This window comes from Vicugna pacos, chromosome 1 (genome assembly GCF_048564905.1).
Source record: "Vicugna pacos chromosome 1, VicPac4, whole genome shotgun sequence".
Classification (NCBI taxonomy): Eukaryota; Metazoa; Chordata; class Mammalia; order Artiodactyla; family Camelidae; genus Vicugna; species Vicugna pacos.
This window is the reverse complement of record NC_132987.1, coordinates 71,583,134-71,600,124: the sequence shown is the minus strand read 5'-3', so window position 1 is coordinate 71,600,124 and position 16,991 is coordinate 71,583,134. Positions and strand designations below refer to the sequence as shown.

Genomic DNA, 16,991 nt, shown 5'->3' with positions numbered 1-16,991 from the left:
CTGATGGGAGGTGCCAGCACTAAACTACCTCAACCAATTGAAACCAGGTACAGATTACAAGGGTGCCAATAAAGTAACACCTTTTCTATTCAGCTACACCACACACACACACACACACACACACACACACACACACACACACACACACACACACACACATACTTCTATCTCCAGAGGAGCCAAGAGTCACAGCTAATGACTTTTTTTTTTAAGGGGATAAGGACTTCTTTTAACAGACTTTATTTTAGACCAGTTGTATGTTCACAGCATTAAGCAGAAGGTACAGTAATTTCCCACTTACTTCTTGCCCCCATACATGCATAGCCTTCCTCATTATCAACGTCCCCCATCAAAGTGGTACATTTGTTACAATTGATGAAGCTACATTGGTATATTATTATCACCCAAAGTTCATAGCTTACACTAAGTTTCACTCTTGGTATTACACATTCAATGGGTTTGGATAAATTTATAATGTTATGTAGCCACCATTATAGTATCAGTATACAAAGTAGTTTCACTGTCCTAAAAGTCCTCTGTGCTCTGCCCAGTCATCCTTCCCTTCCTTCAGTCTCTGGCCACTGCTTCTTTTTTTATTGTCTCCATAATTTTGCCTTTTCTAGAAGGTCATATAGTTGGAATCAGACAATATGCATCCTTTTAATATTGCCTTCTTTCACTTAGTAATTGCATTTAAGTCTCCTCTCTGTCTTTTCATGGGTTGATAGCTCATTTCTTTTTAGCACTGAATAATATTCTGTTGTCTGGATATACCACAGTTTATTTATCCATTCACCTACTGAAGGACATATTTTGCTTCCAAGTTTTGACAGTTATGAATAAAGCTGCCATAAACATCTGTGTGCAGGTTTTTGTGTGGACATAAGTTCTCAGCTAGTTTGCTTAAATATCAAGGAGTGTGGTTACTGGATCATATGCTAAGAATATGTTTAGTTTTGTAAGAAACCACCAAACTGTCTTCCAAAGTGACTATACCATTTTACATTCCCACCAGAATGAAAGTTCTGCTGCTCCACATCCTCACCAGCATTGGACCTGTTGTCAGTGTTCTGGATTTTGGCCTTTCTAATAGATGTGTAGTAGTATCTCATTGTTGTTTTAACTTGCACTTCCCTGATGACATATGATGTGGAACATCTTTTCATATGCTTATCTGTCATCTGTATGTCTTCTTTGATGAGGTGTCTCTTAAGGTCTTTGCTCATTTTCTAAATTGGGTTGTTTTCTTATTGTTGAGTTCTAGGAATTCTTTATATATAACAGTCCTTCTGTTGTTGTTGTTGTTGTTGTTGTTGTTGTTGTTGTTGTTGTTATTTTGCATGTGAATGTCCAGTATTTTTTCTAGCACCATTTTTTGAAAATACTATCTTTCTCTATTAGTATTGCCTTTGTTCTTTTGTCAAACATCAATTGACACTATTTATGTAGGTCTGTTTCTGGGTTCTCTATTCTGTTCCATTGATTTATATGTCTATTTTTTTTTTTACTAATACCATGCTGTCTTGATCACTACAGCTTTTTATTTTTTTAATATATTTTTGTTGACGTATAGTCAGTTTACAATGTTGTGTCAATTTCTGGTGTACAGCACAATACTTCAGTCATATAGGAACATACATATATTCATTTTCATATTCTTTTTCACCATAGGGTTATTACAAGATATTGAATATAGTTCCCTGTGCTATACAGTATAAACTTGTTGGTTATCTATTTTATGTATATTAACATCTGCAAATCTAGAACTCCCAATTTATCCCTTCCCACCCCCTTACCCCCTTGGTAACCATAAGTTTGTACTGCAGCTTTTTAGTACATCTTGAAGTCAAGTAGTATCAGTCCTCTAACTTTGTTTTTTCCTTAAATATTGTGTTGGCTATTCTGGGTCATTTGCCCCTCTATGTAAACTTTAGATTCAGTTTCTTGATATCCACAAAATAACGTGCTGAAATTTTCATTGGAAGTACATTGAATCTATAGACAAGTTGGGAAGAAATGGTATCTTGACAATATTGAGTGTTCCTATCCATGAACATGGAATATCTCTCCATTTATTTAGTTCTTCTTTGATTTTGTATGTTAGAGTTTTGTGGTTTTTCCTCATATAGATTTTGTACATATTTTGTTAGATTTATAACTAAGTATTTCATTTTATAGGAGAATGCTAATATAAATGGCAATTTTTTTTAATATTTACCATTAATTCCACCTGTTCATTGCTGATATATAGGAAAACAATTGACTTTTGAATATTAGCCTTGTATCCTGCAGCCTTGCTATAATTGCTTAGAAGTTCCAGAAGTTTTTAATTAATCTTTTCAGATTTTATACATAGATAATCATGTCTTCTATGAATAAAGACAGTTTTATTTCTCCCTTCCCAATTTGTGTACCTTTTATTTCCTTTTCTTGTCTTAGTGCAGTAGCTAGAATTTCTGGTACTATGTTGAAAATCAGTGGTGACAGGTAACATCTTTGCCTTCTTCCTGATCTTAGTAGGAAAGTATCGAATATTAAAGATGATGTTATCTGTTGGTATTTTTTAGGCATTTTTTATTAAATTGAGGAAATTCTCCTTTATTCCTAATTTACTGAGAGTTTTTAACATGAATGGGTATTGGAGCTAATAACTTAACTTAAGAGATATATGGGACATACGGTGTGATAAGAAATGAATGAGTTTTAAAAAGCAAATGTACCTTAGAAAACCTGTTATTTAATATAGGTAAATTATGTAAACTGGTTGGAAAACATGAAACAATGGTTGTACTTTCACATCAACCACACCATGTGGGATTTTTTTTTGAAAACAGAAAACTTTTTACAATATCTTAAATTTTAAACAGTACATAATGAGAATACAAAACATTATTCTGTCTTTCTCCTGCCAAAAGTCAGAATTTATAATGCACATTCATTTCCTTAATCCTTATAAAAAGTATCATGCAATATTTTTAATGGAATTTCTATTTGTTGAGAAATCCTTTGTGTATGTTTGAATGCACCAAAACCATTTACATTAGTTATACTTGGCAGAAACTAGAGGAAAGGGTGATGTAAAAGCTCTTTAGAAAAGGTCAGACAAAGCATGTTGTGTGCTTGTTCTTGCTCTAGCTTTCTTTAGTGTGCCTACCCTTTAGTTGCACAAGAACTGCCTCTACCCTGGCAGTGTATGACTTTTGTTCCATAAAATGCAAGTGATTTTCATTGCCTCTGAGAGAGTAAGTTTTGATTCAGCCATTACTGATTTGAGTTATCCAATTCAATTATGTTTAATTGGGCCCTCCCCGGTGAGTTAATTGCAGAATTACACCATCAATATATGCCAGACATTATAGCAAATGTTTTTTAAAATTGTTACACTAGTATGATAATTAAGAATGGATAATCATTCAACTAATTTTAGGGTAATTCTATTTTGTTCGGATAATTTTAGTGTTTATCCTTCTGTATAAAAGATCTTCCATTCACCTGCTTTTAGGTTTCTGGATGGATTTAATTGAGAAATACTCTAAAATTTTAAAAAAGCAATCTCTAAAAAGATTTTTTTAAACTATTGTTCTTTGTTGCTTTTAGCCTTGTGAGTCATATTTTTTTTCCCTACTATTTCATACTAAAATAAAATCTGGAAGTGAAATATATTGTTGAGACTAGGATTTTATAACTACTAATTAAAATTCTTTTGTAGTCATAAAAGCCTTGTTCTCAATGGAATTTATAAGTTGTTCCAAATATGTTATGAAATAATTTCACTTTAATAATAGATGTTTATCAATTTTATTGAAGGTATTTGTACAAATTTTATTTTGAAAAGTTCCCACTGTTCTCAAAACCTTCTGAAAATTATTGATCTACATTAAAATTTAGATAAACATTTTTAAAAATTATTTGCATTGTAACACTCTGGGCTTTGGATCAAATTATTTATATTTTAGTAAAAATAGTTAATTCTGGCATTACATTTATAACCTATTAATTTAAACTTATGGATTTAGGTTTATATTAATAATGTCTACGAAAATATGTTTGCTAAACATTTTGCTAAAGATGACAGTATTACAGAACATAAAATATTTTCAAGACCTTTGCTATTGTCTGTTGGCATACAAATAGAAAATGTTTTTAGAAGTAATTCTCACCTGTTCATTAAAACAATTCCAGGAATCTGATAGTTAGACTTTATAAAGAAACAAATCAGATTAAGGAACACCAGAGTGATAAAATCAGAATTTCTATGTTGTTAGATAAATTATTGGTCAGATAATCCAAACACTCATTTGGTGATTGAGCACCTATTATGGTAGGTACAGGACTCTTTGTGCAATATAAATAATTTTAAGAAGTGGTCTCTGCTCTCAGTGAGCTTAAATGTGGGAAGCAAGGTATAAACATGTGAGATTTAACTAAAAATATTTAATTCAGTTGAAGAGATTACTAAAAACAATGGCTCAAGAGAGTATATTACCAATTGCCAAAATAATTCGTTAAACAATCTGTTGTTTTCAGAGGAAGCTACCTAATCTATCCCACAGATTGTTATATGGAAGAGAGTCCCATGTACATTCTTTAAAACTTGCAGAGCATCCATTTTGATAATTAAACATAGCTTTCTCTTAATTTAGGTGTTTTGGTGACATTTTTTACATAGGGCATTCCTTGACATTCAATACAAATTTCAGTATTTTAAATCAGAATCTATACATTAAGGATAATAGATTCTCAGATGCAAGGTCTTTTTTGGTTAATGTGGCAAGAAGAAAATATGGAAATAGGAAAATATGACTAATATAGAAGTGGGCAAAAAAGGAGACTTCAATTGAAATTTTCTAGTATTTGTGGATAACAGATTGAGTCTTAAGTTTTTTAGAGCTATATTGTAACAAGCAATTGGCAATAAGGTTAAGAAATGATAATGGTATTTGTGGTGAAGTGGGGAGGATATTGGTTCCTTTGATCAAGGATTTTGAGCTCTGAATCTTCCATCTCCTTGCTCTCTTTTTCTAATTAATTAAAATGAAACAGTCTCTTCTTCCCTTTTTCTCCTTCCCTTTTCCCATTCACTCTGCCAAAAAGAAAGTTCTCTGTTTCTTGGGGTAAGTTCCTGTTGCCACTACTGTGTTAATTTTTCTCCAAAGAATTTGACACTAGGACTCCAGGTCTTTCTCCCTTTTATCTCTCTTTGGATATCACTGTCTTGTGTAGTCTTCTGCGGTATATGTTCTATTGTAATGAGCAGGACATGACTATTTTACTTCAGTGCAAGGGAATCTGAGGGTTGAAAGTATATTTGAATCAAAAAAGTTATAGTTATGCTTTACCCAATTACTAAGTCTATCTTCTGAGTTTTGTAAGCTAAATATCCAGTCATTACCATGTCCTCCTCTCTATTTTGTTCAATAAATAACTCCATTGTGAATCCACTTCTACCCCACACTTCCAACATTTCAGCTCTCTGTATTAAGAAATTTAAGAAATTATCCTTCAAAATACACACAGGACTATATAATCTTAGATATGTAAAGGAGAGTTTGTCTCATCCATGTCTTGGATGAAAAAATTCAGACTCAGAGAGATAATGATCACAAAGAAAATGGCACTACAGAGATTCGGCAAAAGTCATCTGGCTCCAAATTTAATTCTCATACTTACCACTCTTTTGCCAACAGTAGACTAGAATTTCCCCTTCCCTATAGTATTAAATTGTATGAACTCCAATAATTACTATAGAAAAACTTCACTATTCTAGCCTGTAGTAAGATTTTCAGGAGTCTGATATTGATTTAAACAATGTAGTTTTTTTTTTAATCAGGTAATACAAAATTAAAACCAGATGTGCCTAGCCATGCTGTAATCATTAAAAATAAATTTTCTTTGTCTCATGGTAGGTTATTCTGAAATTAGACCTCAAAACTTCTGAATTATTAATGGCCAAAAGCAGAGATAAAAAAGTTATTCTAAAATTTCCAGACTCATAGACTCACAGATACAGAAGACAAACTATAGTTACCAAAGGGGAAAGCAGAGGGGAGGGTTAAATTAGGAGTTTGGGATTAACATATACACACTACTGTACATAAAATATATAAACAGCAAGGACCTACTATATAGCACAGGGAATTATTTTCAATATCTTATAATAGCCTATAATGGAAAAGAATCTGAAAAAGAATATATGTACGTATATGTATAACTAAATCACTTTGCTCTACACTCGAAACTAACACAACATTGTAAATCAACTCTATTTCAATTAAAAAAGATGGCAAGTATATAAACGAAATGCATCATAATGTAACAGATGTTGTCATGGAAATATGTAAAGAGTTCAGTGGAGTCACATAAGAAATAGAATAATTAATCAAACCAGGGATTAAAGAAAGTTTTTATCATGGAAAAAAATTTTAAATAAATAAAATCAGATAAAATTTTCATACACTTGCCTCCTTTGATTCTGGGATGGAGACAGGAATTTGGTTAACACAAACATATACTTGTTTGGTAGACATCAATAGGACATATATGATTGTTTAGGAAAAATACTTACCTTTCCTTTTCTTCCTTTTCTGTAGCTTCCATTTCCCACCAGCTCTTGCACTTGCCTGCCATTTCCTGAATGCCAGTGTGACTAATGAGTGCCAGAGGCAGCAGATGGGAAGGTAAGTGTTCTCTGTCTGCCAGTAGGATTTCTTGTTCTTTCCCATAACATTCCATTCAGTTGATCACTAAACAGTCAGATACAATGTGAGAGCCATTTGGTACTTGTTAATACAAGGATGTGGATCAGAGATTATACAAGAGTCAGCTGGAAACCTGGTTGAATTTACTTACTAATTTCACTTAAACCTCAGTCAGGAACGTACTGTTGAGCCCCACCTATGATGCAGTGCATCCATAGCCTACCTCCTCGATTTTGCCCAAGACCTGGCTATTGAAACTTTATTAGAGTGGATGCAATTTTATAGTAGATCTCCTAACTGTAAGCTCAAAATCAACTTCATTATGCTATAGGTCATATTAAATTGCTATAAGATTCATAAAGGAATCCATCATTCCAAATGTGTGGTCATGTACTCAGTGAAACAGTCAGCTCCCAATTATTCAGGGAATCATTTTCAAGTCAGAGGATCAGTAAGGTCTCTGTTCTTCTTTTTCTTCCTATAGTAGCTGTCCTTTTGGTCATTTCGCTGCTCATTAGAACCTGCAGTAGGGGGCCAGAGAAAAAGAAGTAAAAATCAATTCTGTCTTTTTTGTGGTAGTGGATACCAAAATGCGCTCTTGTGACAATGCAGATGTGGAAGCTACTGATTATAATGAGGCCTGTGGATTATCTGCACATGTTATTGAGGTTCATTTTATAGCTGTGGGAAACTGGGAATTGCCTATGTTGAAAAAAATTTTCATGTATGCAGCCACCTATATTTGTCATCTTGATTGTTATTTTGTTAATAATAAAAGTAACAGTAATAAAAACCTAAGTATCATATGAAATAAAAACAAATTCTCTATCCCTTTCTCCCACAGCCCCACTCCCAAGAAGTAACCCATTTTGGACAATTTTATTTTTAGATCTCCTATTGATGAGCTCCATTACTCTAAATAGTATATCTCTACTGTTTTATTTAACAAGTCTAAATAGTTATCTCCTACCTATCAACTCTGTGTGTGTCTGTAAGCATTTGCTGCATTGCCTTTTGGTATCCAATGATATTGAGTAGATATTTGATGGCAATTTGTTTATTATCCTTTTGTTAGTAACACCCTCCCCTTTTTTTTTTCTTGAAAGCTTTTAGGATTTTTTCCCCCTCTATCTTGAAGTTTGAATTTTTCTTTCACCCTGCTTGGCATTCTACCAGCCCTAAATCTGAAAACATGGATACAACTTCAGCTGTAAACAATATTATTTAAAACTTATTATTTAAAAACTTATTCCTCCCTTACACTTTCTCTGCTGCTTCTTTGTAGAACAGGTATTAGATATGCATTGGGTATCCTGCAATGATTTTCTAACCTTCAACTTTTCTATTAAATTTTTTATCCTTTTATATGTTGATTTACATTCTGGGAAATTTCTTCAACTATTTATTATAGCCTTTTTTCTGATTTAAACAAAATTTGTTAATCACATTCTAAATTTCTAAAAACTCTTTCTTAGACTTCTTTGTTTTGGTATAGCAGGCTATTTTTTATTTTTTGGAATCAGTATTTTCTTAAATACTTCTGAACATATACAATAAAATAGTTTCAAGTTCTGAATTATTCTTGCTTATTTTGAGGTCAGTGGTTTTATTTTCCTCCTCTTTCTTCTTTATCTGCTACTGGTTTTCCTCAAATTCTGAATTAAATCAATTCTAAGATGCTTACTCTTTTTTCAGATTTTCCTAGCTCTGAAATCGGGATGCAACTTAGAATCAATAGAATGTCACAATTTAACTAGCAATGCTTTTTTTTTCTTTTGCAGTATATAAAATAATGTGTTCTACAATTAAAACCATCTTAGTTGAAAGGAAATAAGTAATTTGGCCATCTGTAGTTGGTTGTTAATATTTGTAAGGGTTAGGTCAGCTGGCATGGTTTTCTTATACAGTTATTTAGGCTTATTATCTCTAAGTGCATTTGTATTCTAGGTAGTTGTGTAAGTTTTTTAGTTGGTAGGTTTCATTTTAGGCTGCACAAGTGGGACAGGCAGACAGGTGTGTGTGCCCTGCCTCCCTTACCTAGTACCAGATTGAAGAGAGCTTTACTCCAGGGTGTGGCACTCACCTATATGAGCCTGGTTTTTCCCAGGAAGATCACTTAATTTTTTAATGTAATTTTGAGCCTGAGGATAAATGCTCCTACCATATTCAGGGACAAGGGTTGGAAATTAGGTGTTAATTTTCAACAGTATTCTCTAGAGAGATTATCATCTGGATTTTTGCCTTTTTTCACATCCTTAATCTAACTGTCCTTAGAGGTTCTGAATTCTACTAGATCCACCTGGGTGGCAGTGTTTTCTTGCTAGTGTTTTCACTCTGGTTTCCACCACTTCGATTTGTCTATCAATATGATCAAGTTGACTGCTGCTGCTTCTTCATTTAGGTCTAGATCAGTGGTTCTTACCCTAGTCTGCATGTTGCAATCACCTGGGGAGCTTGGAAGACCACAGATCCCTAGATCCCACTCCCAGACATTCTGAGTTTGTGGTGTGGCCTCACTAAATCTAAAAAGCAACCAAAATTGAAAGCTGTTGGCCCAGAGCAACTCTGAAATCTAAAATGTCAAAGGGAAGGCAGCATAAAGTGTTGATTAGCAGTAGAACTTCTGTAGCCAAATTGCCTGGATTTAAGTTCCAGCTCTACCACTTAGTATCTGTCTGATCACAGGCAAGTAAATTTCTCTGTGACTCAGATTTCCACATCTGCATATTGGGGGCTATAACCATAATAATGTTCCTTAAGGTTATTATATGGATTCAATAAATTAATATTAAACAATGCTTAGATCATAGTATTACATGAATGTAAAATAATAAATATGCAAGCTACTGAACATTAATCTTCCTATGTCTTAAATTCTTAGCTTCTCACTCTCCAACACTTTGAACACTGCCTTTTCTGAATCTGTCATTCACTCATAGTTTTGTTTACTTCCAGAAGTCTGTATAGGAGACTCCATTGTTCATCACTTAGTCCCTCTCTTGCCGAGTCCTTGATTTTGTAGCCCTGTTGTCATTTTGATGAAGCAAACCACCCACTGAGTCATCCTTCAATTCTCCTTCTCTACTCCTCACTTGGACTACTGAATGCTGTTGAGAAAAATGGTGTCATTACAAATTCATGGGCTGATACTCTTCTCAGGTTCTTGGCACCATCTGATTTTTTTGTTCAAATATCACTGATGGACTCTTCTGTTCCTCACACAGTGATTCCTCCAGACTGCTCTCTACACAAACTATTTATTGGTTCTTTTTTCCATCTCAGTGAACAGCTTTGCCTCCTGCTTCATCAAAAAGTTAGAGGCTATCAATTGCAGTCTTCTTCATCTTTCTACAAATGGATCAATTAGTGTACTCAGCTTACTTCTTTTCCTTCAAATCTCAAGGAAATAATATACCCTGGGCTTAAAGAGAATTCACACATCTGTGTTCCTGGTCATTCTAATTCTCTCTCTCTCTGTCCCTCTCACTCTCTGCATCTCTCTCTTCTGGGTTTCAATGTCATACACAACATCATACACAAGCTACTTTAAAGAATATTGTACACTTACCTTCTTTCCTGTCTCAGTTCCTCTTACTCTCATCCTAATAAAATTAAATGTCAGGCCTCCACACTTTAAAAAAAACTTCTCTGATGACCTCACTGCCAAATCTGATGAACTGTTTTCAGTCCTCATCCTGTTGGGTTTCTTATGGCAGTAGACATAATGTATACTTCTCTCTTTAAAGAAACATCTCCTTTGGCTTCTGAAATATTGTTCCTTCCTGTTCTTTTTCTTTGATAATCTTTTATAGTCTTTATATGGGCATCTTTTCTTTTGTCCACTCAGTTAGTATTGGTGTGTCACAGATAGCTTTATAATTCTGGGCGTTTCCTCCACTACTTTATTCTGATACTGCTACGTATAAGCTGTGGCTCAAAAATCTTTATCTGCAGACTGAAGCTTACCCCCAGTCTCTGCTTCTTTAGAGACAGCTGTCGAAGAGAACTTTTCCATCTGGATGGCCTAAGGAAACTCTAAAATTGAGCTCATTTTCTTTTCCCTAATCTTGTTTTCCTTCAAATTTTACTAATCTTAGGAATTAGTGACTAACTGATTTAGTGAATGTCCAACACAGAAATCTAGGAATCACTCTTGACATCACCCTCACTTTTACTTCACAGTTGAGATGAGTTTTTATATCTGATTGTTTCTACATCTATAAATGCTTTCATCTGCCCCTCCCCCCATTATCTACCTCCACTACTATTGTATTAACTCAGAATCTGATCTTTTATCGGCCAAGTTTACTATAATTGTTTCTTAACTGGTTTTCCTACCTTTAACTTACTTCTTCCAATCCATCCTTCACAAGAAATTTTTCCCAAAACTCATGTGGAAGAAAATGAATGTCTATCTGTTTTAAAATGAAGATTAAACCTGTTTTGTCTTATTCTTTACACCATTGTAAGAGTGATTTGACTCATTCCGTGGGTGAGGGTGAAACCATTTTACCTCCCAGGGAACAGAGATGAAGCAATTATATTTTTGAAGCTATAGTCCATCTTGCACTGAGGAAAAGAGAAGCCAGCTTTCCTCATGCTAATAGTTTGAACTATTGAACTACAGTTTAAATGGGTCACTAAGGTTGCTCTTTTGACAAAAGAAAGTAATTTAATTTTCAAGAGAATAGAGATCTTTTTCTGTGTGTATCTTTTTTGTTTTATTTTGTTTTTCTAGTGAGTAGAACAAAGGTTCTCAAGGTTCCCTGGACTAAAAGCATAATTATCACCTGGGAACTTGTCAGAAGCACAAATTCTTGGCTTCTACCCCAGATCTACTAAATTAGAAATTCTGGCCATGGAATGCTGCTAATATGTGTTTTAAAAAGCTCTCCAGGGAATTCTGCTGCAAGCTAAGGTCTGAGAAACACTGGCCTAGGATGAGGTCTGCCACATAGTGGGTGTTGAAAAATCATTTGTTGAGGAAAAGGATAAATATTGGTATAAAGAGATAAAAGGGCTTTGAGGTTGCTAGGTTGTTTTAAGGGCACTGTGGAAGCTTCTGGAAACCTTGTTGAGTCAGAATTCTCTCTAAATAATCATTGTCTTCCTGTGAGAAGGACTTTCAGGTTGCTGACATCTAGGACCTGAGTCCTTCAATGGCCTGGTCTTTCAAAAAGTAGACCCATCTCTTCATCTGCACCAAGAACTTTTCCTTCAAGCTGAAACTCCAAGAGCAGCCCCTGAACACCAGTCAAGGAAGCTGCAAGAAGCTTTGGTTTGGGGATGGCTGTCAGTTAAGTCTCAGCTGGGTTAGTAAGGGCAAAATACTGCCATTACATGTGTGCACCATTTGTGATAGTGTTAACATGTGAGTCTGATTGCAACTTAGATTACATCACAGGCATCACAGCACACATATACCCACGCACATCACTTTTCCTTAATTCTAGATGGGACTCAATCACCAACACAGTGGTTCAGTGAGACAGAAAAAGAAACTCTTCCTAAGTGCTTGGAATGGTAGGGTAACCTGCAATCCGCGGTTAAGACTAGAAAATAACAGGCCTTATGAGAGCTGAATTAGCATCTGTATAGACGTAAGTTTCTCACGGCTAATATACCAGCAGAGTAGTGATTCTAACACGGTCTTTGTAAGGTGCTCTATCTGTTGACCCTAATTAGTTTCCCTAGAAGGGTCATGACGTATGATCCACAAATCCATCCTTCTTAATCCAGCTATCTTTAAAAAAGGTAAACCTATTTCTAAAGGGAGAGCCCTGGACAGCATAGTAAATATGGTCAGGAAAAGATTCCAATTTGCCATTAGGAATAATCGCCCTTCACCACTATTATGGAAAGTTTTCCTCTTGTTTCTGAAAGAAATAATCATTAAAAGTTGAGGTTTGGGGGAAGTGCTTTTCTAGTGCTAGTGAGGAAGTATAGAAACCTTAAGCAGGGAACGTCCCTATGATGCTTCAAGAATAACAGGCACATGAGCCGATGTCTCAGAGCCTCCTGCCCCACTTTGTGTTGAGGTCATCAACATCTCCAAACTGATTAACACTTCCATCTTTGTTCTTAATGCCTAAGCATTATTGAGCAAGTCTTTGTACAAGATGAGAATGGGAGAGCTGGGCAAGTCACTCTCCTGAAGGCCTGTCAGGTTAATAAAAGAGGTTCTGCATATGCCCTGAACCTGGAGGCCTGGTTCAGAGAACACTGCTAAGGGAGCCCTCAACATAGGAGGTGGTTAATTAGGTCCACTTGAGATTGGTGTGGGCTCTATCTGTGTGAAGTTCTGCAAGAGGACTGTGTCAAGTTCTCAGTGAACTTTGCATTTTAAACTCAGCTTCCTTAAAAACTGAACACTCTCCCCAAATTTGGTAAGCATTGGTCAGGGTGGGCAGTGGGGGTGTGGCAGTGGGCAAGGGAGAAGAAAGTGTGGCTACTTCCTGCAGAAAGTTTTGCCCCACCCACCTATCCACAGGAGCTGGTGTGGAAGAAAGCAGCAGTAGTTGAAATCCTCAAATGTAGCTCCCTGGGCTTCCCGGGACTCAGCTGCTGAAGTGCTTGGCCACAGGCTCTCAGACAGCGGCTGAAGGAAGTGAACCCCAACATCCCACCGAGAGGGAGCTCAGCCTGTTCTCGCTAGTGTGGTCCAGAACACCCACCGTGGGGCTGAAGTAAGGACGGCACTCTAGGCCCAATATCTCGGAGGGAGGAGAGGGTACGGGGACAGAGCCCTGACCAACAGCTCCAGAAATCCAGGTTAGGCTGTCTTTGGAACTCAAATTTCTCCCAGGACTGCGGGGGCCTGTGCGCAGAGGTGGCCAGGCGGGGAGAGGGAAGTAAGCTTTCTTAGTGGGTCACAAGAGACCATTGTATCCGAATTGTTCCATCAAAAACATTTGTATCCTGAAGGATAACCTTACCAAGGCCAGAATTAGGTGACTTACAGGGCCAGAGTTTCTTGAAATGAGAGTGGTGGGTGGTCAGTGGTGGGAGTCACTAAGTTGGAGCCAGAACTGGAAAGCCAGCAGGGAGTCTCACTATGAACTGGAACCAAGCGCAACCTGTTTAGAATGCTAGACCTACGCTCTTAGGAGCATGCAGACTTGAAGGCCTTCCACGTTTTTCTGTCTTTAGATGAAAACATCTGTGTTTAGATGCTTACAGAGTATCGAAAGCACACGCTAATGACACCTTACTCTTTTCTAAGGATTGAACCTCCCAGACTCCTCAAGTTAAGCTCCAAGAGATTTGATTTCAGGGACTTCCCAGTACCTAAGGAGTGGAAAGAAATGGAGAAAGGAACGTTAAGCCAAGAGTAATGTTTTCTCTCATCATGATTGAAATGTGGAATGTGTCCAGGGTGAGAACGCAAATAGAACCGAATGACCCTGACCATTTGAAAAAGGTCCGGAAATATCTCATTGTGTGAAGTTAAGGATTTGAGAGTGAATTAATAAACGAGTTGCCAAATAGAGGCCTAACCTTTGAATCTATGCAATCCTTTTGTGTCCCCCACCATGACAGTGAGTAAGAAAGCAGTTCTGAGGCACTGATCCTGTGACTCTCTACTCACAAAGTGCTCAGGCATGAAGTCCAAAACCATGTACAGTTTATAAGACCTTCTAAAATCTAAACTCCAACAGTCTCTGCAGCCTTAGGTCTTATCACATTTGTAGTTCCCCAAACAGTGCCCAGCCCGTGGTGATCACTCAGTGCAAAGGTATGTAAGATAAAGTCTTCTGTCTGGATAATACTTCATCTCTGAAGAGCCATCCAGGGTTCTGAAGCCTTTGTCACTCTCCCCTTCCCCAGATATAACAGTTACTATTGTATGTGTCCTTCTATGATAGCACCCGTGAGACTGTGAGCTCCTCATGCAAAAATGGTATCATTCTACTTTGTGTTCCTAGAACTTAGCATAGTCCCAGGTATTCAGGACACACACAAAAATAGGGAATGCATGAGTGAATGAATGATAAGCAAGGAGCTGAAGCACAAGGTTGCATAGTGTCTTAACCAATACCAGTTTGTAGAACCACAACCAGGACCAAAGTTAAATATAAAAATTTTAACCCCAGCTCTCTTGAGAACCCCACAAACTCTATGTTACACGAATCATTTTTTGCTTTGTTTTGCATTGAATATTTATAGCTATATATAAAGTGAACGCCTGGTGAGTGGGCGGATGGTGGTGTTCACTCTTATTTAGTGAAATGTGAATATGTCAGAATTACAGAAAATAGAAAGAAAATGGTTTATGCACAGCTGTCAGTTCTCATGCCTATTTTTTTTTTTAATCTGAGATGGTGCCGAGATGGTTCAAACTTAATATTCACATCCATTTTATCACATCAAATATGATCATTAGCAAACAGTGTTTGATGGTAACTGTTTCCTGACTGACAATAGCCATCCGGTGGTACCCACTTTCCCATATGCCTGGGGCTGATACAATTCAGATAGTGTGGAAAATAGTGGGAGGAAGGAAGTAATTAAAAAAGAAGGGGAAGCTGGGGGCAGGGGAGAGATACCAATTTTATCTCACACAAGAATATCCCTGTACCTATTCTCTGGAAAGTTATGGATAGGGACAGGAATACTATTTTTAAACCTGTTTCACATCCTCAAGTTGGCATGCAGTCTTGCCCATAGGATGAGTGTCAGGAAACCCTGAGGGTGGGCACCAGTGTTTAAAATAAGCTCAGCTGTAGCCTCAGAAAACAAGAAGAAATTATCTCTAGAGTACTGTGGATGTGGAGGAAGCTGGAAAAGTAGACAGTGGTGAAATTATAAGCTCAGTGTCCCAAGCAATATTTTATAATCAGTTACTTACCCACCCCCTCCCCACCTTAAACAACACTTTACTGCCGCCAGCAATACCTTTGCCATGTGGAGCAGAAGGTAGGGTGGGGGCTACTGGGCGGGAGGGAGGCCTGGCTGGCAGGGTTTCTAAGCACTGCAAAGGCTTCTGAGGCAGCAGCATCACCCAGAAAGACAGGAGAGTGTTCAGCAGTAATTTGTGAACATTGAGGATCCAAAGGGAGGCGACTTTAACTGCACTCTTAATTTCAGGGCTAGCTGGTTGCGAACACTGACTGGTTATTTACTAAATTCCTGTCCTGTTCTTTCTGACTGAGCATTCAGCTTGATTACATGACCCAGGCTCCCCCAGCTCCAGTGAGGTGGCGTTGTGTGCTGAGTTGTGGCCAACGGAATGTGGGCAGGAGTGATTGATGCCTTTTGCCAGGCCTGGCTCCTCGTCCGCTAGTCTCTTTCTGCACTCACAGCCTGAGTGGAGAGGAATCTGAGCCTCCAGAGGAGGGAGATGCCCCCATATAGGGTCTGGGTGTGTATATGATCGACTCAGGAGGAGGCTTACCAGAGAGAACACTCTCTCCTGCTAGCCATTTGGATTTCATATGTAATTTGATGGAGCCACTGAGGTTTGGGAGTTTATCCTTTGCAGGAGAGAAACAGCTGCAGCTTCCAAGCCTTTCACAAAAATGACTCAAATAGTCTCACATACCATGTCCTCCCATGTTCCCTGTCACTCTCAGGAGCACTTTCTTGACATCTCTCCTCCCGTTTTGGGCATGCAAGCAAATGCTCATGCAGAATGCCAAAATCTTACTTGTGGCTAGAATAGTAATGACGTTTAAATAGCCGAGGAATCAACAGAGTGATTTTTTTTTTTTTGAAGAAAAGATATACAGAATCAAGGGGACATGATGAGCAAAGCTTTTAGTCATCCCGGCATTCTTTGTTTTCATCGACACACACATGTAATTTCAACTAAAGTACGAGGTCCCCATGGTTCCTGAAAGCTCTGGGGTGTGACTGGAATAATGGGGCAATTTATACAGCTGTGGGCTCTCAATTTAAAGCTGAGATGTTGAAGTGAGGTTATTAAACAAATAAATAAATAATGATTCTCTGTATATCTGGGGTGTATCCGTGGGAGATTGGAAGTTGGATGGGGGCTGGGAGACACATAAAACAGGGATGCTGGTGAGCAAAGTATTTCTTCAAGGTCCTGTTGCATATTTGAATCTTAATCTAGATCCACAGCCCTCTTATTTACCTGAGTGATGAATCAGGACAGAGTACTCCAGGCGAGGGCAAGAGTAACCTCTAAAGACTGAGGGCTCCCCTGCATATATTTTGCCCATCACTTGCTCTTAGTCTGACTTTTCAGTTGCCTCTACCTAAGGATAAAAAGGAAGTTCTTTCTTCTACATAGATGATCCCCAGGTTTATTGCATTTCCTTACTTTTCTAC

At 37.2% G+C, this 16,991-nt stretch overlaps 1 protein-coding gene and 1 long non-coding RNA gene across 2 annotated transcripts in view; one reads left to right on the top strand and one right to left on the bottom strand.

Moving 5' to 3' along the window:
- Positions 1–6,671, bottom strand: part of LOC140697426 (uncharacterized) — a 71,504-nt gene extending 64,833 nt beyond the window's left edge. Inside the window, exon 1 of the long non-coding RNA XR_012074479.1 lies at positions 6,566–6,671. This is a non-coding gene — a long non-coding RNA (uncharacterized lncRNA). The remainder of the gene's footprint in view (positions 1–6,565) is intronic.
- GAP43 (growth associated protein 43) overlaps positions 1–16,991 on the top strand; it is a 457,292-nt gene that overhangs the window by 260,448 nt on the left and 179,853 nt on the right. Inside the window, exon 7 of the mRNA XM_072964925.1 lies at positions 6,591–6,677. The gene's annotated coding sequence lies outside the window, so the exon portion shown is untranslated. The remainder of the gene's footprint in view (positions 1–6,590; positions 6,678–16,991) is intronic.